At 29.6% G+C, this 27,350-nt stretch overlaps 1 long non-coding RNA gene across 1 annotated transcript; it reads right to left on the minus strand.

Annotated features, from left to right (window-relative positions):
* Positions 1-1,875: 1,875 nt before the first annotated feature.
* LOC143239062 (uncharacterized) lies at positions 1,876-22,540 on the minus strand. Its single transcript, XR_013021011.1, has 4 exons — positions 22,485-22,540; positions 7,986-8,064; positions 5,027-5,163; positions 1,876-3,435 (listed from the first exon to the last, which is right to left on the minus strand). It is a non-coding gene; the product is annotated as an uncharacterized LOC143239062 (long non-coding RNA).
* Positions 22,541-27,350: the final 4,810 nt, after the last annotated feature.

Genomic DNA, 27,350 nt, shown 5'->3' on the forward strand with positions numbered 1-27,350 from the left:
AAGAAAAAAGAAAATTAATTCTGTCATTAATTATCGTTTGTGTGTGTTTTCCTTTAGCAAAGCCACAACGGGCTATCTGCTGAGCCCACCGAGGGAATCGAACCCTGATTTTAGGGTTGTAAATCCGTAGACTTACCGCTGTACTAGCGTGGGGTGATTATCGTTTGTAAAATATTTGAAATTAGTTTAACTGCCAATAAAAATCGATAACCAATATTTTATCAATCTTACTGTATGTTTGTCATATTTATTTGTATTAATTGGTTAGAGCTATGGAATTCCTTATTTTTCTCTTACAGAGAGAGCTTGGTAGTTAACGAGGCTAAAAGTAAACAAGATACTCTCTGACAAATCAGCCTTAGGAATTCAAAGATTTGGTTAGAAATTTGTAACTGTAAATATATCTTACTGATACACTACACTTTCAATCTTTTAAAGCTTCTATACAGTAGTTTCAAACTGTTAATACCACTGCTGTTCGATTCTCTTTTTTTTTTCTGGCTTAGCTCTGCCCACCTCTAGTACAGAGGTAAGTCTACTACGAATCACCTCCGTGAACTTAGCGGATAGCCCGACGTTTTGCTAAAAAAAAACACACAAACATAAACAACTTTGCTCTACATTTATTTTACGTATACAAATTAGATATTTTCGTTCTTACCATAAACGGATGTTTGTTTAATAGTGTAAAGTTTTGATGGAGAGTGCAGAGGCTAGTGAAGCCTAATAATTATGTTTAACGTCACATTTGCTCGCAAATATTTCTGCCTCATTTTCTCAATTTGCTCATTACCGATTTTAAGACAGTGGTGTGCGAAAATCTCGTTTTAGGAAATTTCTTTAATGCTAGAACCCGTTAGTCGGTCTCATTTATAGCGATCAAAATATTTTTTTCTTTATGCGTTGTAAAATATGTATAGGATGGGTTGAAAATATTTAAGTTGGCGAAGCGATGATATTACACGCCCGATGATTTAATGTTTAAACTAGAATAAATGCGACTAAAGAACTTATTTGGTTAAAAGGAATTTTCATTAAAACTTCATTTATTAAAACTGGTGCTTTCTTTTAAATTGATTCTATTATTCTTGTGGTTCAATATTTTCAAATGACTTGCAAATACGTTGTTTTATCACATTCTTTATGAATAGGTTTAAATCCAAGTCGTATAAGTATGTGTTTAGTTTAAGTAGAGTGCATATTTACAAAGAAAAATAGAAACAAAAACTCGCAGCTTAAAAACGTGTAATATAATCTACGGTACCATTTAATCATTCATTAAAAAACGTTACGATTATAGTCTTATAATCGAACTGATAAGCAACCAGTTTTGGACTGACAACAGATAAAATCAGTTAACATTTAACATTAAATAACGATGATCATGGAGTTATTGTTTTAATGAAATAGTCTCCGATGGGACAGCGGTAAGTCTATGAATTTACAACGCCAAGATCAAGAGTTCGATTGCCCTCGGTGGACACAGTAAATAGCCCGATGTGGTTTTGCTATAAGAAAAACTATGTGTGCTTGATCATTCGAAAAGCTTTTCATTCTCTACAGTTAATTACAAAGTTAAGTTCTTGCTTTCTACTCCAAGTAAGCTATCAAATATATCAGACAAAGCGAAAGATTACATCACACTTACAGTTTAAGGTGCCTACATATAGTTGTCAGATTTTCATGTATTACACGTGGACTGATATTAATACAGCTACAATAAGTGCATTTCTTTCCAATTTGTTTGAACATTTTCAAGGTACCTCTAATTGTAGCTGTAGTAATGTCAGTCCTCGTGTAATAAATGAAAATCTGATAACTGTGTAGGGACCACAAACTGAAAGTGTGAGGTAATATTTTGCTTTTGTTTAATAGATTTGATAGCTTACTTAGAGTAGAAAGCAAGAACTTAACTTTCTATTTGCGGTCACATACAGTGCTTGTACTAACTTAGCTAACTCCCATCTACTGTTTTCCACTGTAAAAGCTAACTATTGTCAATTATTCTGAATTTTGTCATTGAAAACTAACATCTCAGCTCTTGTTTTATATATTTTATTTTGTTGTTCTCTATGTATTGATATATTAGAGATACTTACCAATGATCTACATACTTTTCTAATCATGGTATTCAGTTGGTTGAGTCAAATAATTCATATTATTCGTTTGTTCACCTACAAAGTAAATAATTTATTTATGGAATTTTCTCTGCTGATCAAACTGTTGTAACTGCACCAGATAGGAATTTTAAAATACTCCCATCTACGTTAATTAAACTGTGTTTTTATCATTTTCGTTCAGAAAACGATACGTTATATTTTATATCATTTAATTATAATGAAAATTGAACGGTCCTATCTTCATATGATAGATTTTAACAACCTTCGTGTAATTTCCTATTAATACTTAATACTATCTGCATTACTCTTAGTATTCTCAGAATATTTTGTAAATTATAAGTATCATCTTCAAATTATAATACATCGAACAAGATTTATTGAAGTTTATTAATATAGATATAAATGTATTTCTTTATGTTTGTTTAACGTGTGTTTGCTCTTGTATTACAAGAAATTATTTGATTTATTGTCTAGTGATGTTGGATTCTCTGTTTAGTATTTAAATGTCATCTGTAGTACATTTATTTGAGTTGCAGTGTTAATTTAAAAACGTGAGATTCTATTTTATTGTGTTACATGAATGTTGTTTTTAGTTTTGGGCTTGTTTCTCCGACGTAAAATACGTGGAAGTTGCCATAAAGTATTTTATAAATGACATTGGTATTGTATTTGCTTTATTTTTTTACAAGAATTTAGGTATTTTGTTTGTTGTATTTGAGTTATTGACTGGGTGAGTATCGTGTTGTTGACTGAGGTTTCTCTATATCACCGTTATTTCAAATCTTCTTCCTAATCGCTTTATAACCTAAAAACGTCGAATTGTAAACAAATTCTGAAATAAAAAGTTTTAAATTACCCATTGTAGAATGTCTGCAAGGTTTATTAGTTTCAAGTTGGTTCCTCTGAAATATAAATGCATGAAATAGATTATTACACTCATGTTAAATATACCTACAAGGAATTACTTTAGAAATAACATAAAATCAGTTTTTCTTAATTTTAATGAGAGGAAGTGTGGTATGAGCAGGAATAACTATTGGTAAATATATCGACATATAATTATTATAAATGTTACCATCAATACTACACATTCTAAAGATAAATCCTACGACCCTTTGTTCGTCCATATACTGGTTCTAATCAGGACTCCAGTAATGAGTGATATTGCCCAACTCAAAGGTGCAGATGTTGATATTGACAGCTATAATATACTCTTGGAAGATGCATCACATTCCATCAGTTGATGCTAAAGATGCCACGAAAAGAGCTATTTCAGGGCAGTGATGAAAACGAACTCATAATCTTATCGGTACTCCTGTAATAAACAGACATTATTAGTCAGAGGCTGCCACTGATGTCCATAGCAATAATACTTTATAGTTTATAGGGATTAGTAAGCCATACCAAAACAGTTTTGAATATGCAACCTGAAATATAATGTGGCTCAATCTGATATAAAGTCACGTCACAACAGAAATTATCAGAACATCTTTGTAACATAGCTTAACATTTCGTAAATGGTGTGATGTAACCGAAAATTGGTTGCTTTTGGGAAAGGTATGTAACAGACCTTTTCAATGTAAATTTTTATATGCACAAATCATGAAAATATATTCACGTGAGAATTTAAATTTTTCGAAACAAAGATATTTATTGTACTTAAGAGCATCGAAAAAATAATTTTGGTTCGCCAGAACAATTCGGAAAAAGACCTGCAACAAGTCATACGAACACAAATGTCAGAGATAAAAAACCGCTGAAGTGTCCCAGGCGACGGTACGTAAAAAATATATCAGTCTTCTAACCGCTGAGAAATTAGATAGATATGCATATTACTGTACACACAGACATACCAGTCACGTGACTGATCTAGTAATTATAGATTTCTATGTGATCAAAGACGAGATGGATTATGGTAAACCTGTAGAGAGAAGTGATGAGGCTCCAAAGTAATTTTGATATAATGAACTCAACTTCTGTATATTGAAGAAGAACCTTATGAACTGTAAAGATACAAATCATATCTACGAAGTTTTTTAAGAACATATTCTAAATAAACAATACTTTAAATTTACAGTGAAAGGTATCAGATCCCAATTTTGTTTATCTTGATAAATCCACAAAAAATTAAGTATTTGCTTTTATATTAAATTTAAATGGAAAATTTACTCGGAATATATTTCATCCAATTTCTGCATTATAAGGATATTATTTGATATTTTGTTGTTTGCAAGACACAGTCATTTACTGATACATTTTACCAACGTAATATTCCCAAAAGAACCTGCATTTTCATAACTGACATTAACACAAACAGTTACAACAGTTTCACGTTTAACTGTGACAAATAAGTATTTTACAAGGGAAACACCAACGGAAATCAAATGTACCTATAGATATAACATATTATAAAAAAAAAATCGTGTGTAATTTCATAAATTTCCAAGTTTGTGTGATTAGTTTCATTAGTTAACTCCATTAAAAAACTGTTTTGAAGCACGACACGTTTTATTTTTCTCACGAAAAGTAACATTTATGTTGTTATTTTACAGAGTGAGTCATAATTAATATTATAACTAGTGCGTCGTGCTCATTGTGAAAAACCTTAAAATTCCAATGGTGACACAAAACGTGCTAATAAAAATATCAACTCTGTTGTTTTCTCCAGTGTATGTTCCAGCCCAGAATCTCAACTGTACTCGAGGATACCGAAGAGATAGATGCTGACAGGTGTTGTAAGTATATATGATACTCAATTACTTTAAACTGTTCACATTAAACACAAATCGATAAAAGACTTTTATAAATATGGAATTTTAGTTCAACAAATACATTTTTTAATACTAAAGACGTTGTTAGAACAATAAAAAATTAACACTGGGTTAAATAAATGCCTAGTTATGTACTTTTAACGCTTTAGATCCATGTCCTCCTGGTCACTATGACAATGGATTTCAAACTCACTGCTTGCCGTGCCCAGGAGGGACTTACATGACATCTTATGCTGCTGACGCCTGTGTAGCTTGTCCTGAAGACGAAATTACTAATGAAGAAGGAGTTGATAATAAAAATCTTTGTAAAAGTAATAGAACAAAAGGGTTTTAAAGTTTCCTTTTATTGTTTCCTTAACATTTTAAAGATGTTTATTTTTGTTGAAACAGATTGTTATAATAAGACACTTCATTCAAACTTTCATGGTTTTTAGTGCATTAAACAGCATTGAATTTGCTGCGAAATCCTACTACTCGTTTTAAAAGATCAGCTCACACATTTAAGACAAATAGTATTGAATAGCTGTCTTACCTCCAGTATATCATTTCAAAATTAGAAACGAATAGCGCTGAAAGCCCTCGTTCAGGTATCCGCAAAATTGAAAAACAAACAATTGTACATCGGTGTGCGACGCATTATTACTAAAAAGACCTAAAATATTTAACTAAAACAATATATGTCCCAAAACATAACTTGAATCCATGTTCAATATGTTTATTTTGTGTACATAATGTCGTTTTTGTAATAAAAGAAAGTAATTTGTCAAATACAAAACAAATGTTTTAATAGAAGATTATAATTATATTGGATTATCAAAACGTTAGCAGCATCCCAATGTTCTGTAATTAATAAACTTTTCAATATGCACATTTTTTCATTCCCAATATGCTGAACTATTAAACTTTCTAATGTACAATGTTCCTCACTCTCAATGTCGTGTAATAATTAAACTTTTCCTATCTCAAAATGTCTTGTATTAATGAGCTTTTCAATATACATTGTTAATCACTCTCAATGTCTTGTAATTAAGAAACTTTTAAAAATTCACTTCTTCTCATTATCAATATCTTGTAATTAATAAGCTTTTAATATATACACAGTTAGTCACTTTAAGTGTCCTAAAATGAATAAAGCTATCAGTATGCACTGTTACTCACTCGCAAACTTCTCTAATTAATAAACTTTTCAACACACACTGTTCCACACTATCAGTATACTTTAACTAAGAAACTCTTATATATACACCGTTCGTCGCTCTCAAACTCTTGTAATTGATAAACTTCTCAATACAAACTGTCACACACTCAGAATCCTTTAACTAATAAATTTTTCAAAATATTCTGTTAGTCACTCCCAATGTTGTCTTACTAAAAAAGTTTTCAATATACACTCTTCCTCAATCCCAAGGTCCAAAAATTAGCAAATTCTCCAGTGTACACTTTTCCTCGCTCTCAATGTCATTATATTAAGAAATATTTCAATATACACTTTTCCTAATTCCCAATCTTACGTGATTAATAAAGTTACAAAAAAACACAGTTCTTCATTCCCAATGTCCTATAATTAAAAAACTTTACAATATACACTGTTTCTCTCTCTAAAGGTTCTGTAAATAATAAACATTCAATACACACTGTTCCTCGGTCAAAATGTCCTGTAATATATATGCTTATCAGAATATACTATTAATCACTCTCAATGTCTTCTACCTAAAATCTTTTCAGTATACATTATTCCTCACTTTCCCACTCCTGTAATTTATCAACTTTCGAATATACACTCATCCTCCCTTCTCAACATCCTTTAAAAAATAAACATCTCAATATATACGGTTTCTCATACTAAATGCCCTGTACTAAATATACTTTTCCTCATACATTGTTCCTAACGCTTAATATTCTGAAACTAATAAACTTTTGAATATACACTGTTCCTGTCTCTTCATGCCGTGTTATTATTAAAGTTTTCAAGATACACTTTTCCTATTTAAATATGTCTTGTAATTAATGAGCTTTTCAAAATACATTGTTAATAACTCTCAAAGTATTGTAATTTAGAAAATTTTAAAAAATTCACTACTCCCCATTATCAATGTCTTGTAATTAATAAGCATTTAATATATACACAGTTAGTCACTTTAAGTGTTCTAAAAAAAATAAATCTTTCAGTATACACCATTCCTCACTCTTATACTCCTGTAATTAATAATCCTTTGAATACACACTGTTCAACACTCTCAGTATCCTTTAACAAAGTTACAAAAACACACAGTTCTTCATTGCCAATGTCCTATAATTAATAAACTTTTCAATACAAACTGTTTTTCTCTCTGAAAGTTCTGTTATCGAGAAACTTTCAAAACACACTATTCCTCATTCAAAATGACCTGTAACATTTCAGCTTATCAAAATATACTATTAATCACTCTCAATGTCTTCTACCTAAAATCTTTTCAGTCTACATTATTCCTCACTCTACTACTTCTGTAATTTATCAACTTTCGAATATACACTCATCCTCCCTTCCCAACATCCTTTAAAAAATAAACATCTCAAAATATACTGTTCCTCATACTAAATGTCCTATACTAAAGATACTTTTCCTCATACATTGTTCCTAACTCTTAATGTTCTGAAAGTAATAAACTTTTCAACATACACTTTTCCTATTTAAAAATGTCTTGAAATTAATGAGCTTTTCAATATACATTGTTAATAACTCTCAAAGTACTGTAATTTAGAAAATTTTAAAAATTCACTACTCTCCATTATCAATGTCTTGTAATTAATAAGATTTTAATATATACACAGTTAGTCACTTCAAGTGTCCTAAAAAAAATAAATCTTTCAGTATACACTATTCCTAACTCTTAAACTCCTGTAATTCATAAACCTTTCAATACACACAGTTCAACACTCTCAGTATCCTTTAACTAATAAACTCATCAATATACACCGTTCCTCACTCTCAAAGCTCTTGTAATTGATAAACTTCCCAATACACAATGTTCCACACTCTCAAAATCCTTTAACTAATAAACTCATCAATATACACCGTTCCTCACTCTCAAACTCTTGTAATTGATAAACTTACCAATACACAATGTTCCACACTCTCAGCATCCTTTAACTAATAAACTCTTCAATATATACCATTGCTCACTCTCAATGTCCTGTAATTAAAGAAATTTTCAATATATACTGTTAGTCACTCCCAATGTTGCCTTACTAATAAAGTTTACAATATACACTCTTCCTCAAACCCAATGTCCAATAATTAGCAACCTTCCAGTGTACACTTTTCCTCGCTCTCAACGTTATTATATTAAAAAATATTTCAATATACACTGCTCCTAATTATCAATCTTACATGATTAACAAAGTTACAAAAAACACATAGTTCTTCATTGCCAATGTCATATAATTAATAAACGTTTCAATACACACTGTTTCTCTCTAAAGGTTCTGTAAACAATAAACTTTCAAAACACACTATTCCTCATTCAAAATGACCTGTAATATAAGCTTATCAGAATATACTATTAATCACTCTCAATGTCTTCTACCTAAACTCTTTTCAGTATACATTATTCCTCACTCTCCAACTCCTGTAAGTTATCAACTTTCGAATATACACTCATCCTCCCTTCTCAACGTCCTTTAAAAAATAAACATCTCAATATATACGGTTCCTCATACTAAATGCACTGTACTAAATATACTTTTCCTCATACATTGTTCCTAACTCTTAATGTTCTTAAACTATTAAACTTTTCAATATACACTGTAAGTCACTCTCAATGTCTTATAATAAAGAAACTTTTGAAATTCACTACTCCCCATTATCAATGTCTTGTAATTAATAAGATTTTAATATATACACAGTTAGTCACATTAAGTGTCCTAAAACAAATAAATCTTTCAGTATACACTATTCCTCACTCTTAAACTCCTGTAATTAAAAAACCTTTGAATACACTTTTCAACACTGTCAGTAATCCTTTAACTAATAAACTTTTCAATATACACTGTTCCTCACTATCAACGTCCTGTAATTAAAGAAACTTTTCAATATACACTGATAGTCACCCACAATGTTGTCTCACTAATAAAGTTTTCAATATCCACTCTTTCTCAATTCCAAAGTCCAATAATTAACAAACATTCCACTGTACACCTTTCCTCGCTCTCAATCTCATGAAATTAAGAAATATTTCAATATACACTGTTCCTTATTCCAATTCTAGCGTAATTAATAAAGTTACAAAAAAACACAATTCTTCATTCCCAATATCCTATAATTAATACTTTTCAATATACACTGTTCTTGTTTCTTCATGTTGTGTAATTATTAAAGTTTTCAAGATACACTTTTCCTATCTCAAAATGTCTTGTAATTAATGAGCTTTTTTAATATACACTGTCAATCACTCTCAAAGTATTATAATTTAAAAAATTTTAAAAATTCACTACTCCCCATTATCAATGTCTTGTAATTAATAAGCATTTAATATATACACAGTTAGTCACTTTAAGTGTTCTAAAAAAAATAAATCTTTCAGTATACACCATTCCTCACTCTTATACTCCTGTAATTAATAATCCTTTGAATACACACTGTTCAACACTCTCAGTATCCTTTAACAAAGTTACAAAACACACAGTTCTTCATTGCCAATGTCCAATAATTAATATACGCTTCAATACACACTGTTTCTCTAAAGGTTCTGTAAACAATAAACTTTCAAACACACTATTCCTCATTCAAAATGACCTGTAATTAATAAACCTTGAATACACACTGTTCAACACTCTCAGTATCCTTTAACTAATAAACTCTTCAATATACACCGTTCCTCACTATCAATTTCCTGTAATTAAAGAAACTTTTCAATATATACTCTTAGTCACTCCCAATGTTATCTTACTAATAAAGTTTTCAATATACACTCTTCCTCAATCCCAATATCCAACAATTAGCAACCTTTCAATGTACACTTTTCCTCGCTCTCAATGTCATTATATTAAAAAATATTTCAATATACACTGTTCCTAATTACCAATCTTATGTGATTAACAAAGTTACAAAAACACACAGTTCTTCATTGCCAATGTCCTATAATTAATAAACTTTTCAATACAAACTGTTTTTCTCTCTGAAAGTTCTGTTATCGAGAAACTTTCAAAACACACTATTCCTCATTCAAAATGACCTGTAACATATAAGCTTATCAAAATATACTATTAATCACTCTCAATGTCTTCTACCTAAAATCTTTTCAGTCTACATTATTCCTCACTATAGTACTTCTGTAATTTATCAACTTTCGAATATACACTTCTCCTCCCTTCTCAACATCCTTTAAAAAATAAACATCTCAAAATATACTGTTCCTCATACTAAATGTCCTATACTAAAGATACTTTTCCTCATACATTATTCCTCACTCTATTACTCCTGTAATTTATAAACATTCCAGTATACACTCATCCTCCCTTCTCAAAGTCCTTTGAAAATAAACATCTCAATATATACGGTTCCTCACACTAAATGCCCTGTACTAATTATACTTTTCCTCATACATTGTTCCTAACTCTTAATGTTCTGAAACTAATAAACTTTTCAATATACACTGTTCTTGTCTCTTCATGTAGTGTAATTATTAAAGTTTTCAAGATACACTTTTCCTATCTCAAAATGTCTTGTAATTAATGAGCTTTTCAATATACACTGTCAATCACTCTCAAAGTATTATAATTTAAAAAATTTTAAAAATTCACTACTCCCCAATATCAATGTCTTGAAATTAATAAGCATTTAATATATACACAGTTAGTCACATTTAGTCTCCTAAAACAAATAAATCTTTCAGTATACACTATTCCTCACTCTTAAACTCCTGTAATTAATAAACCTTTGAATACACACTGTTCAACACTCTCAGTATCCTTTAACTAATAAACTCTTCAATATACACCGTTCCTCACTATCAACGTCCTATAATTAACGAAACTTTTCAATATATACTGTTAGTCACTCCCAATGTTGTATTACAAATGAAGTTTTCAATATACACTCTTCCTCAATCCCAATGTCCAATAATTAGCAACCTTCCAATATACACTTTTCCTCACTCTCAATATCATTATATTAAGAAATATTTCAATATACACTGTTCCTAATTCCCATTCTAGCATATTAATAAAGTTACAAAAATTACAGTTCTTCATAATGACCTATAATTAATAAACTTTCAATACACACTGTTCCCAGTCAAAATCTCCTGCAACATATTAGCTTATCAAAATATACTATTAATCACTCTCAATGTCTTATAACTCAAAAACTTTTCAGGTATACATTATTCCTCACTCTCCTATTCCTGTAATTTATAAACATTACAGTATACACTCATCCTCCCTTCTCAACGCCCTTTAAAAATAAACATCTCAATACATACTGTTCCTCATACTAAATGCTCTGTACTAAATATACTTTTCCTCATACATTGTTCCTAAAGCTAAATGTTCTGAAACTAATAAACTTTTCAATATACACTGTTCCTGTCTCTTCATGTCATGTTATTATTAAAGTTTTCAAGATACACTTTTTCTATCTCACAATGTCTTGTAATTAATGAAATTTTTAACATACATTTTTAATCACTCTCAAAGTATTGTAATTTAGAAAATTTTAAAAATTCACTACTCCCCATTATCAATGTCTTGTAATTAATAAGCTTTTAATATATACACATTTAGTCACATTAAGTGTCCTAAAACAAATAAATCTTTCAGTATACACTATTCCTAACTCTTAAACTCCTGTAATTCATAAACCTTTCAATACACACTGTTCAACACTCTCAGTATCCTTTAACTAATAAACTCATCAATATACACCGTTCCTCACTCTCAAACTATTGTAATTGATAAACTTCCCAATACACAATGTTCCACACTCTCAGCATCCTTTAACTAATAAACTCTTCAATATATACCATTGCTCACTCTCAATGTCCTGTGTAAAGAAACTTTTCAATATATACTGTTAGTCACTCCCAATATCCTTACTAATAAAGTTTACAATATACACTCTTCCTCAAACCCAATGTCCAATAATTAGCAACCTTCCAGTGTACACTTTTCTCCTCGCTTCTCAACGTCATTATATTAAAAAATATTTCAATATACACTGTTCCTAATTATCAATCTTACATGACTAAACTAAAGTTACAAAACACACAGTTCTTCATTGCCAATGTCATATAATTAATAAACGTTTCAATACACACTGTTTCTCTCTCTAAAGGTTCTGTAAACAATAAACTTTCAAACACACTATTCCTCATTCAAATTGACCTGTAACATAAGCTTATCAGAATATACTATTAATCACTCTCAATGTCTTCTACCTAAACTCTTTTCAATATACATTATTCCTCACTCTCCCACTCCTGTAAGTTATCAACTTTCGAATATACACTAATCCTCCATTCCTCAACGCCCTTAAAAAATAAATATCTCAATATATACTGTTCCTCATACTAAATGCACTGTACTAAATATACTTTTCCTCATACATTGTTCCTAACTCTTAATGTTCTTAAACTATTAAACTTTTCAATATACACTGTCAATCACTCTCAAAGTATTATAATTTAAAAAATTTTAAAAATTCACTACTCCCCATTATCAATGTCTTGTAATTAATAAGCATTTAATATATACACAGTTAGTCACTTTAAGTGTTCTAAAAAAAAAAATCTTTCAGTATACACCATTCCTCACTCTTATAATCCTGTAATTAATAATCCTTTGAATACACACTGTTCAACACTCTCAGTATCCTTTAACAAAGTTACAAAAACACACAGTTCTTCATTGCCAATGTCCTATAATTAATAAACGTTTCAATACACACTGTTTCTCTCTCTAAAGGTTCTGTAAACAATAAACTTTCAAACACACTATTCCTCATTCAAAATGACCTGTAATTAATAAACCTTTGAATACACACTGTTCAACACTCTCAGTATCCTTTAACTAATAAACTCTTCAATATACACCGTTCCTCACTATCAATTTCCTGTAATTAAAGAAACTTTTCAATATATACTCTTAGTCACTCCCAATGTTATCTTACTAATAAAGTTTTCAATATACACTCTTCCTCAATCCCAATGTCCAACAATTAGCAACCTTTCAATATACACTTTTCCTCCCTCTCAATGTCATTATATTAAAAAATATTTCAATATACACTGTTCCTAATTACCAATCTAGCATAATTAATAAAGTTACAAAACACACAGTTCTTCATTGCCAATGTCCTATAATTAATAAACTTTCAATACAAACTACTCTGAAAGTTCTGTTATCCTTTCAAAACACACTATTCTCATTCAAAATGAACTGTATTTCAGCTTATCAAAATATACTATTAATCACTCTCAATGTCTTATAAACCTAAAATCTTTTCAGTCTACATTATTCCTCACTCTACTACTTCTGTAATTTATCAACATTACAATATACACTCATCCTCCCTTCTCAACATCCTTTAAAAAATAAACATCTCAAAATATACTGTTCCTCATACTAAATGTCTCTGTACTAAATATACTTTTCCTCATACATTGTTCCTAAAGCTAAATGTTCTGAAACTAATAAACTTTTCAATATACACTGTTCCTGTCTCTATTTAAAATGTCTTTTTCTATCTCACAATGTCTTGTAATTAATGAGCTTTTCAATATACATTTTTAATCACTCTCAAAGTATTGTAATTTAGAAAATTTTAAAAATTCACTACTCCCCATTATCAATGTCTTGTAATTAATAAGCTTTTAATATATACACAGTTAGTCACATTAAGTGTCCTAAAACAAATAAATCTTTCAGTATACACTATTCCTAACTCTTAAACTCCTGTAATTCATAAACCTTTCAATACACACAGTTCAACACTCTCAGTATCCTTTAACTAATAAACTCATCAATATACACCGTTCCTCACTCTCAAGCTCTTGTAATTGATAAACTTCCCAATACACAATGTTCCACACTCTCAGCAATCCTTTAACTAATAAACTCATCAATATACACCGCAAATCCTCACTCTCAAACTCTTGTAATTGATAAACTTACCAATACACAATGTTCCACACTCTCAGCATCCTTTAACTAATAAACTCTTCAATATATACCATTGCTCACTCTCAATGTCCTGTAATTAAAGAAATTTTCAATATATACTGTTAGTCACTCCCAATGTTGCCTTACTAATAAAGTTTACAATATACACTCTTCCTCAAACCCAATGTCCAATAATTAGCAACCTTCCAGTGTACACTTTTCCTCGCTCTCAACGTTATTATATTAAAAAATATTTCAATATACACTGCTCCTAATTATCAATCTTACATGATTAACAAAGTTACAAAAACACATAGTTCTTCATTGCCAATGTCATATAATTAATAAACGCTTCAATACACACTGTTTCTCTCTCTAAAGATTCTGTAAACAATAAACTTTCAAAACACACTATTCCTCATTCAAAATGACCTGTAATATAAGCTTATCAGAATATACTATTAATCACTCTCAATGTCTTCTACCTAAACTCTTTTCAGTATACATTATTCCTCACTCTCCAACTCCTGTAAGTTATCAACTTTTCTGAATATACACTCATCCTCCCCTTCTCAACGCCCTTTAAAAATAAACATCTCAATATATACGGTTCCTCATACTAAATGCACTGTACTAAATATACTTTTCCTCATACATTGTTCCTAACTCTTAATGTTCTTAAACTATTAAACTTTTCAATATACACTGTAAGTCACTCTCAATGTCTTATAATAAAGAAACTTTTGAAATTCACTACTCCTCATTATGAATGTCTTGTAATTAATAAGCTTTTAATATATACACAGTAAGTCACTTTAAGTGTCCTAAAATAAATAAATCTTTCAGTATACACTATTCCTCACTCTTAAACTCCTGTAATTAAAACCATTGAATACACTAAACACTAATCCTTTAACTAATAAACTTTTCAATATACACCGCTCCTCACTATCAACGCCCTGTAATTAAAGAAACTTTTCAATATACACTGATAGTCACCCGCAATGTTGTCTCACTAATAAAGTTTTCAATATCCACTCTTTCTCAATTCCAAAGTCCAATAATTAACAAACATTCCACTGTACACCTTTCCTCGCTCTCAATCTCATTATATTAAGAAATATTTCAATATACACTGTTCCTTATTCCAATTCTAGCGTAATTAATAAAGTTACAAAAAAAACACAATTCTTCATTCCCAATATCCTATAATTAATACTTTTCAATATACACTGTTCTTGTTTCTTCATGTTGTGTAATTATTAAAGTTTTCAAGATACACTTTTCCTATCTCAAAATGTCTTGTAATTAATGAGCTTTTTAATATACACTGTCAATCACTCTCAAAGTATTATAATTTAAAAAATTTTAAAAATTCACTACTCCCCATTATCAATGTCTTGTAATTAATAAGCATTTAATATATACACAGTTAGTCACTTTAAGTGTTCTAAAAAAATAAATCTTTCAGTATACACCATTCCTCACTCTTATACTCCTGTAATTAATAATCCTTTGAATACACACTGTTCAACACTCTCAGTATCCTTTAACAAAGTTACAAAACACACAGTTCTTCATTGCCAATGTCCAATAATTAATATACGTTTCAATACACACTGTTTCTCTCTCTAAAGGTTCTGTAAACAATAAACTTTCAAACACACTATTCCTCATTCAAAATGACCTGTAATTAATAAACCTTGGAATACACACTGTTCAACACTCTCAGTATCCTTTAACTAATAAACTCTTCAATATACACCGCTCCTCACTATCAATTTCCTGTAATTAAAGAAACTTTTCAATATATACTCTTAGTCACTCCCAATGTTATCTTACTAATAAAGTTTTCAATATACACTCTTCCTCAATCCCAATATCCAACAATTAGCAACCTTTCAATGTACACTTTTCCTCGCTCTCAATGTCATTATATTAAAAAATATTTCAATATACACTGTTCCTAATTACCAATCTTATGTGATTAACAAAGTTACAAAACACATAGTTCTTCATTGCCAATGTCCTATAATTAATAAACGTTTCAATACACACTGTTTCTCTCTAAAGGTTCTGTAAACAATAAACTTTCAAAACACACTATTCCTCATTCAAAATGACCTGTAATATAAGCTTATCAGAATATACTATTAATCACTCTCAATGTCTTCTACCTAAACTCTTTTCAGTATACATTATTCCTCACTCTCCAACTCCTGTAAGTTATCAACTTTCGAATATACACTCATCCTCCCTTCTCAACGTCCTTAAAAAATAAACATCTCAATATATACGGTTCCTCATACTAAATGCACTGTACTAAATAAACTTTTCCTCATACATTGTTCCTAACTCTTAATGTTCTTAAACTATTAAACTTTTCAATATACACTGTAAGTCACTCTCAATGTCTTATAATAAAGAAACTTTTGAAATTCACTACTCCTCATTATGAATGTCTTGTAATTAATAAGCTTTTAATATATACACAGTAAGTCACTTTAAGTGTCCTAAAATAAATAAATCTTTCAGTATACACTATTCCTCACTCTTAAACTCCTTTAACTAATAAACTTTTCAATATACACCGCTCCTCACTATCAACGCCCTGTAATTAAAGAAACTTTTCAATATACACTGATAGTCACCCGCAATGTTGTCTCACTAATAAAGTTTTCAATATCCACTCTTTCTCAATTCCAAAGTCCAATAATTAACAAACATTCCACTGTACACCTTTCCTCGCCTCAATCTCATTATATTAAGAAATATTTCAATATACACTGTTCCTTATTCCAATTCTAGTGTAATTAATAAAGTTACAAAAAACACAATTCTTCATTCCCAATATCCTATAATTAATACTTTCAATATACACTGTTCTTGTCTCTTCATGTTGTGTAATTATTAAAGTTTTCAAGATACACTTTTCCTATCTCAAAATGTCTTGTAATTAATGAGCTTTTTAATATACACTGTCAATCACTCTCAAAGTATTATAATTTAAAAAAATTTAAAAATTCACTACTCCCCAATATAAATGTCTTGTAATTAATAAGCATTTAATATATACACAGTTAGTCACTTTAAGTGTTCTAAAAAAATAAATCTTTCAGTATACACCATTCCTCACTCTTATACTCCTGTAATTAATAACCTTTGAATACACACTGTTCAACACTCTCAGTATCCTTTAACAAAGTTACAAAACACACAGTTCTTCATTGCCAATGTCCAATAATTAATATACGCTTCAAATACACACTGTTTCTCTCTCTAGGTTCTGTAAACAATAAACTTTCAAACACACTATTCCTCATTCAAAATGACCTGTAATTAATAAACCTTGAATACACACTGTTCAACACTCTCAGTATCCTTTAACTAATAAACTCTTCAATATACACCGTTCCTCACTATCAATTTCCTGTAATTAAAGAAACTTTTCAATATATACTCTTAGTCACTCCCAATGTTATCTTACTAATAAAGTTTTCAATATACACTCTTCCTCAATCCCAATATCCAACAATTAGCAACCTTTCAATGTACACTTTTCCTCGCTCTCAATGTCATTATATTAAAAAATATTTCAATATACACTGTTCCTAATTACCAATCTTATGTGATTAACAAAGTTACAAAAACACACAGTTCTTCATTGCCAATGTCCTATAATTAATAAACTTTTCAATACAAACTGTTTTTCTCTCTGAAAGTTCTGTTATCGAGAAACTTTCAAAACACACTATTCCTCATTCAAAATGACCTGTAACATATAAGCTTATCAAAATATACTATTAATCACTCTCAATGTCTTCTACCTAAAATCTTTTCAGCCTACATTATTCCTCACTATAGTACTTCTGTAATTTATCAACTTTCGAATATACACTTCTCCTCCCTTCTCAACATCCTTTAAAAAAAAAACATCTCAAAATATACTGTTCTCATACTAAATGTCCTATACTAAAGATACTTTTCCTCATACATTATTCCTCACTCTATTACTCCTGTAATTTATAAACATTCCAGTATACACTCATCCTCCCTTCACAAAGTCCTTTGAAAATAAACATCTCAATATCTACGGTTCCTCACACTAAATGCCCTGTACTAATTATACTTTTCCTCATACATTGTTCCCAACTCTTAATGTTCTGAAACTAATAAACTTTTCAATATACACTGTTCCTGTCACTTCATGTCCAGCAATTATTAAAGTTTTCAAGATATACTTTTCCTATTTAAAAATGTCTTGAAATTATTGAGCTTTTCAATATACATTGTTAATAACTCTCAAAGTATTGTAATTTAGAAAATTTTAAAAATTCACTACTCTCCATTATCAATGTCTTGTAATTAATAAGATTTTAGTATATACACAGTTAGTCACTTCAAGTGTCCTAAAAAAATAAATCTTTCAGTATACACTATTCCTCACTCTTAAACTCCTATAATTAAAAAACCTTTGAATACACTGTTCAACACTCTCAGTATCCTTTAACTAATAAACTCTTCAATATACACCGTTCCTCACTATCAACGTCCTGTAATTAACGAAACTTTTCAATATATACTGTTAGTCACTCCCAATGTTCTCTTACAAATGAAGTTTTCAATATACACTCTTCCTCAATCCCAATGTCCAATAATTACCAACCTTCCAATATACACTTTTCTCGCTTCTATCAATATCATATATAATTAAGAAATATTTCAATATACAGTTCTGTTCCTACCTATTCCCATACACACTCTAGCATAATTAATAAAGTTACAAAAAACACAGTTCTTCATTCCCAATGACCTATATAAACATTAATAAACTTTTTCAACGTCCCTTATATACACTGTTATACTAAATGTCACTAAATATACTTTTCCTCTATACATTGTCCTAAAAAATGTTCTGAATAAAAACTTTTCAAGATACACTATTCTCTATCTCACAATGTCTGTCTTGTAATTAATGAGCTTTTTAACATACATTTTTAATCACTCTCAAAGTATTGTAATTTAGAAAATTTTAAAAATTCACTACTCCCCATTATCAATGTCTTGTAATTAATAAGCTTTTAATATATACACAGTTAGTCACATTAAGTGTCCTAAAACAAATAAATCTTTCAGTATACACTATTCCTAACTCTTAAACTCCTGTAATTAATAAACCTTTCAATACACACTGTTCAACACTCTCAGTATCCTTTAACTAATAAACTCATCAATATACACAGTTCCTCACTCTCAAACTCTTGTAATTGATAAACTTCCCAATACACAATGTTCCACACTCTCAGCATCCTTTAACTAATAAACTCTTCAATATATACCATTGCTCACTCTCAATGTCCTGTAATCCTTTGAATACACACTGTTCAACACTCTCAGTATCCTTTAACAAAGTTACAAAAACACATAGTTCTTCATTGCCAATGTCATATAATTAATAAACGTTTCAATACACACTGTTTCTCTCTAAAGGTTCTGTAAACAATAAACTTTCAAACACACTATTCCTCATTCAAAATGACCTGTAATTAATAAAACTTTGAATACACACTGTTCAACACTCTCAGTATCCTTTAACTAATAAACTTTTCAATATACACCGTTCCTCTACTATCAACGCCCTGTAATTAAAGAAACTTTTCAATATACACTGTTAGTCACTCCCAATGTTGTCTTACTAATAAAGTTTTCAATATACACTCTTTCTCAATTCCAAAGTCCAATAATTAACAAACCTTCCAATGTACACCTTTCCTCGCCTCAATCTCATTATATTAAGAAATATTTCAATATACACTGTTCCTAATTCCCATTCTAGCATAATTAATAAAGTTACAAAAAACACAGTTCTTCATTCCCAATATCCTATAATTAATACTTTTCAATATACACTGTTCTTGTCTCTTCATGTAGTGTAATTATTAAAGTTTTCAAGATACACTTTTCCTATCTCAAAATGTCTTGTAATTAATGAGCTTTTTTAATATACACTGTCAATCACTCTCAAAGTATTATAATTTAAAAAATTTTAAAAATTCACTACTCCCCATTATCAATGTCTTGAAATTAATAAGCATTTAATATATACACTTTAAGTTAGTATACACTTTACTCTTAGTAATTAATAATCACAATTTCCAATACACACTGTTCAATATATACCACTCACTCTCAAAACAAAACAAAGTAAAAACACACAGTTCTTCATTGCAATGTCCTATAATTAATAAACGTTTCAATACACACTGTTTCTCTCAAAGGTTCTGTAAACTAAACTATATTCTCATTCAAAATGTAATTAATAAACCTTTGAATACACACTGTTCAACACTCTCAGTATCCTTTAACTAATAAACTCTTCAATATACACCGCTCCTCACTATCAACGTCCTGTAATTAATCTAAACTTTTCAATATATACTGTTAGTCACTCCCAATGTTGTATTACTAATAAAGTTTTCAATATACACTCTTCCTCAATCCCAATGTCCAATAATTAGCAACCTTCCAATATACACTTTTCCTCGCTCTCAATATCATTATATTAAGAAATATTTCAATATACACTGTTCCTAATTCCCATTCTAGCATAATTAATAAAGTTACAAAAAATTACAGTTCTTCATTCCAAATGACCTATAATTAATAAACTTTCAATACACACTGTTCCCCAGTCAAAATCTCCTGCAACATATTAGCTTATCAAAATATACTATTAATCACTCTCAATGTCTTATAACTCAAAAAACTTTTCAGTATACATTATTCCTCACTCTCCTACTCCTGTAATTTATAAACATTTCAGTATACACTCATCCTCCCTTCTCAACGCCCTTAAATAATAAATATCTCAATACATACTGTTCCTCATACTAAATGCTCTGTACTAAATATACTTTTCCTCATACATTGTTCCTAAAGCTAAATGTTCTGAAACTAATAAACTTTTCAATATACACTGTTCCTGTCTCTTCATGTCATGTTATTATTAAAGTTTTCAAGATACACTTTTCTATCTCTCACAATGTCTTGTAATTAATGAAATTTTAACATACATTTTAATCACTCTCAAATTATTGTAATTTAGAAAATTTTAAAAAAATTCACTACTCCCCATTATCAATGTCTTGTAATTAATAAGCTTTTAATATATACACAGCTTTGTCCTAATATATACACATTTAGTCACATTAATAATGTCCTAAAACAAATAAAAAACACACAGTCTTCATTCAGTATACACTATTCTCTCTCTAGCAAGGTTCTCTTAAACTCCTGTAATTACCTGTAATTAAAAACCTTTCAATACACACTGTTCAACACTCTCAGTATCCTTTAACTAATAAACTCTTCAATATACACCGCTGTCCTCACTCATCAATTTCCTGTAATTAAAGAAACTTTTCAATATATACTCTTAGTCACTCTCAACGTTATCTTACTAATAAAGTTTTCAATATACACTCTTCCTCAATCCCAATATCCAACAATTAGCAACCTTTCAATGTACACTTTTCCTCCCTCTCAATGTCATTATATTAAAAAATATTTCAATATACACTGTTCCTAATTACCAATCTTATGTGATTAACAAAGTTACAAAAACACACAGTTCTTCATTGCCAATGTCCTATAATTAATAAACTTTTCAATACAAACTGTTTTTCTCTCTGAAAGTTCTGTTATCGAGAAACTTTCAAAACACACTTATTCCTCATTCAAAATGACCTGTAACATATAAGCTTATCAAAATATACTATTAATCACTCTCAATGTCTTCTACCTAAAATCTTTTCAGTCTACATTATTCCTCACTCTACTACTTCTGTAATTTATCAACTTTCGAATATACACTCATCCTCCCTTCCCAACATCCTTTAAAAAATAAACATCTCAAAATATACTGTTCCTCATAATAAATGTCCTATACTAAATATACTTTTCCTCATACATTGTTCCTAACTCTTAATGTTCTGAAAGTAATAAACTTTTCAACATACACTTTTCCTATTTAAAATGTCTTGAAATTAATGAGCTTTTCAATATACATTGTTAATAACTCTCAAAGTATTGTAATTTAGAAAATTTTAAAAATTCACTACTCTCCATTATCAATGTCTTGTAATTAATAAGATTTTAGTATATACACAGTTAGTCACTTCAAGTGTCCTAAAAAAATAAATCTTTCAGTATACACTATTCCTAACTCTTAAACTCCTGTAATTAATAAACCTTTCAATATACACACTGTTCAACACTCTCAGTATCCTTTAACTAATAAACTCATCAATATACACAGTTCTCTCACTCTCAAGCTCTTGTAATTGATAAACTTCCCAATACACAATGTTCTCACACTCTCAAAATCCTTTAACTAATAAACTCTTCAAATATACACTATTCCTCACACTCAAACTCCTGTAATTGATAAACTTACCAATACACAATGTTCCACACTCTCAGCATCCTTTAACTAATAAACTCTTCAATATACACCATTGCTCACTCTCAATGTCCTGTAATTAAAGAAATTTTCAATATATACTGTTAGTCACTCCCAATGTTGCCTTACTAATAAAGTTTTCAATATACACTCTTCCTCAAACCCAATGTCCAATAATTAGCAACCTTCCAGTGTACACTTTTCCTCGCTCTCAATGTTATTATATTAAAAATATTTCAATATACACTGCTCCTAATTATCAATCTTACATGATTAACAAAGTTACAAAACACACAGTTCTTCATTGCCAATGTCCTATAATTAATAAACGTTTCAATACACACTGTTTCTCTCTAAAGGTTCTGTAAACAATAAACTTTCAAAACACACTATTCCTCATTCAAAATGACCTGTAATATAAGTTTATCAGAATATACTATTAATCACTCTCAATGTCTTCTACCTAAACTCTTTTCAGTATACATTATTCCTCACTCTCCAACTCCTGTAATTTATCAACTTTCTCAATATACACTCATCCTCCCTCCTCCTCTCAACGTTCTCCTTTAAAAAATAAACATCCTCAATATATACGGTTCCTCATACTAAATGCACTGTACTAAATAAATGCCCTGTACTTTTCCTCATACATTGTTCCTCACTCTTAATGTTCTTAAACTATTAAACTTTTCAATATACACTGTAAGTCACTCTCAATGTCTTATAATAAAGAAACTCTTTGAAATTCACTACTCCCTCATTATGAATGTCTTGTAATTAATAAGATTTTTAATATATACACAGTAAGTCACTTTAAGTGTCCTAAAATAAATAAATCTTTCAGTATACACTATTCCTCACTCTTAAACTCCTGTAATTAAAAAACCCTTTGAATACACTTGTTCAACACTCTCGTTACAAAAAAACACACAGTTCTTCATTGCTGCCGTCATATAATTAATAAACGCTTTCTAATACAACTGCTTTCTCTCTAAAGGTTCTGTAAACAATAAACTTCTTTCAAAACACACTATTCCTCATTCAAAATGACCTGTAATTAATAAACCTTTGAATACACACTGTTCAACACTCTCAGTATCCTTTAACTAATAAACTTTTCAATATACACCGCTCCTCACTATCAACGCCCTGTAATTAAAGAAACTTTTCAATATACACTGATAGTCACCCCGCATGTTGTCTCACTAATAAAGTTTTCAATATCCACTCTTTCTCAATTCCAAAGTCCAATACTTAACAAACATTCCACTGTACACCTTTCCTCGCCTCTCAATCTCATTATATTAAGAAATATTTCAATATACACTGTTCCTTATTCCAATTCTAGCTGTAATTAATAAAGTTACAAAAAAACACACAATTCTTCATTCCCAATATCCTATAATTAATACTTTTCAATATACACTGTTCTTGTCTCTTCATGTTGTGTAATTATTAAAGTTTTCAAGATACACTTTTCCTATCTCAAAATGTCTTGTAATTAATGAGCTTTTTAAATATACACTGTCAATCACTCTCAAAGTATTATAATTTAAAAAATTTTAAAATTCACTACTCCCCATTATCAATGTCTTGTAATTAATAAGCATTTAATATATACACACAGTTAGTCACTATTTAGTGTTCTAAAAAAAATCTAAATCTTTCAGTATACACCATTCCTCACTCTTATACATCAATCCTGTAATTAATAATCCTTACACAATGTTCCACACCTCTCAGAATACACACTGTTCAACACTCTCAGTATCCTTAACAAAGTTACAAAAACACACAGTTCTTCATTGCCAATGTCCAATAATTAATATACGCTTTCAATACACACTGTTTCTCTCTCTAAAGGTTCTGTAAACAATAAACTTTCAAACACACTATTCCTCATTCAAAATGACCTGTAATTAATAAACCTTGAATACACACTGTTCAACACTCTCAGTATCCTTTTTAACTAATAAACCTCTTCAATATACACCGCTTCCTCACTATCAATTTCCTGTAATTAAAGAAACTTTTCAATATATACTCTTAGTCACTCCCAATGTTATCTTACTAATAAAGTTTTCAATATACACTCTTCCTCAATCCCAATGTCCAATAATTAGCAACCTTCCAATGTACACTTTTCCTCACTCTCAATGTCATTATATTAAGAAATATTTCAATATACACTGTTCCTAATTCCCATTCTAGCATAATTAATAAAGTTACAAAAAACACAGTTCTTCATTCCCAATGACCTATAATTAATAAACTTTCAATACACACTGTTCCCAGTCAAAATGTCCTGCAACATATTAGCTTATCAAAATACACTATTACTCACTCTCAATGTCTTATAACTCAAAAACTTTTCAAGTATACATTATTCCTCACTCTCCTACTCCTGTAATTTATAAACATTACAGTATACACTCATCCTCCCTTCTCAACGCCCTTAAATAATAAATATCTCAATATATACAGAAACTGTTCCTCATACTAAATGCTCTGTACTAAAATATACTTTTCCTCATACATTGTTTCTAAAGCTAAATGTTCTGAAACTAATAAACTTTTCAATATACACTGTTCCTGTCTCTCATCATGTCACTGTTATTATTAAAGTTTTCAAGATACACTTTTTCCTATCTCACAATGTCTTGTAATTAATGAGCTTTTTAACATACATTTTAATCACCACTCTCAAAGTATTGTAATTTAGAAAATTTTAAAAATTCACTACTCCCCATTATCAATGTCTTGTAATTAATAAGCTTTTAATATATACACAGTTAGTCACATTAAGTGTCCTAAAACAAATAAATCTTTTCAGTATACACTATTCCTACTCTTAAACTCCTGTAATTAATAAACCTTTGAATACACACTGTTCAACACTCTCAGTATCCTTTAACAAAGTTACAATACACACCGTTCTTCATTCTCAATGTCCAATAATTAATAAACTTTTCAATACACACTGTTCCACTCTAAAGGTTCTGTAAACAATAAACTCCATCAAACACACTATTCCTCATTCAAAATGACCTGTAATTAATAAACTTTTGAATACACACTGTTCAACACTCTCAGTATCCTTAACTAATAAACTCTTAATATACACTTGCTCCTCACTATCAATGTCCTGTAATTAAAGAAACTTTTCAATATATACTCTTAGTCACCTCCTAATGTTATCTTACTAATAAAGTTTTACAATATACACTCTTCCTCAATCCCAATATCCAATAATTAGCAACCTTTCAATGTACACTTTTCTCCGCCTCAACAAGTCATTATATTAAAAAATATTTCAATATACACTGTTCCTACCTACCAATCTTATGTGATTAACAAAGTTACAAAACACACAGTTCTTCATTGCCAATGTCCTATAATTAATAAACTTTTCAATACAAACTGTTTTTCTTTCTAAAAGTTCTGTTATCAATTAAACTTTCAAAACACACTATTCCTCATTCAAATGACCTGTAATATAAGCTTATCAAAATATACTATTAATCACTCTCAATGTCTTCTACCTAAAATCTTTTCAGTATACATTATTCCTCACTCTAGTACTCCTGTAATTTATCAACTTTCAATATACACTTATCCTCCCTTCTCAACGCCCTTTAAAAAAAATAAACATCTCAAAATATACTGTTCCTCATACTAAATGTCCTATACTAAATATACTTTTCCTCATACATTATTCCTTCACTCTATTAATCCTGTTTTATAAACATTCCAGTATACACTCATCCTCCTCTCTACAAAGTCCTTTGAAAATAAACATCTCAATATATACTGTTCCTTCACACTAAATGCCCTGTACTAATTATATTTTTTCCTCATACATTGTTCCTAACTCTTATGTTCTGAAACTAATAAACTTTTCAATATACACTGTTCTCTGTCACTTCATGTCCAGCAATTATTAAAGTTTTCAAACATATACTTTTCCTATTTAAAAAATGTCTTGAAATTAATGAGCTTTTCAATATACATTGTTAATAACTCTCAAAGTACTGTAATTTTCTAGAAAATTTTAAAAAATTCACTACTCCTCACATTATCAATGTCTGTAATTAATAAGATTTAGTATATACAGAGTTAGTCACTTCAAGTGTCCTAAAAAAATAAATCTTTCAGTATACACTATTCCTCACTCTAAACTCCTGTAATTAAAAAAACCTTTGAATACACTTCTAACACTCTCAGTATCCTTTAACAAAGTTACAAAAAACACACACAGTTCTTTTCATTGCCAATGTCCATGTAATTAATAAACGTTTAATACACACTGCTTCTCTTCTCTAAAGGTTCTGTAAACAATAAACTTTCTAAACACACTATTCCTCATTCAAAATGACCTGTAATTAATAAAACCTTTGAATACACACTACCCGCAACAACACTCAGTATCTCTTAACTAATAAACTCTTCATATACACCGCTCTCACTATCAACGCCCAGTAATTAACGAAACTTTTCAATATACACTGATAGTCACTCCCAATGTTGTTCTACAAATAAAAGTTTTCAATATCCACTCTTTCTCAATCAAAGTCCAATAATTAATAAACATTCCACTGTACACCTTTTCCTCGCTTCCTCAATCTCTGGCTATATTAAGAAATATTTTCAATTATACATTGTCTTTTATTCTTATTCTAAGCGTAATTAATAAGCCGCAAAAAATTCTCATTCCAATATCCTATACTAATACTTTTCAATATGTACCGTTCTGTCTCTTCATGTCGTATACTATATTAAAGCTAAGATACACTTTTCCTATTTACAATGTTTGTAATTAATGTGGCTTTTAACATACAGAAAGGCTGTAACTGAACGAAG

Source organism: Tachypleus tridentatus, chromosome 13 (assembly GCF_004210375.1).
Source record: "Tachypleus tridentatus isolate NWPU-2018 chromosome 13, ASM421037v1, whole genome shotgun sequence".
Lineage (NCBI taxonomy): Eukaryota > Metazoa > Arthropoda > Merostomata > Xiphosura > Limulidae > Tachypleus > Tachypleus tridentatus.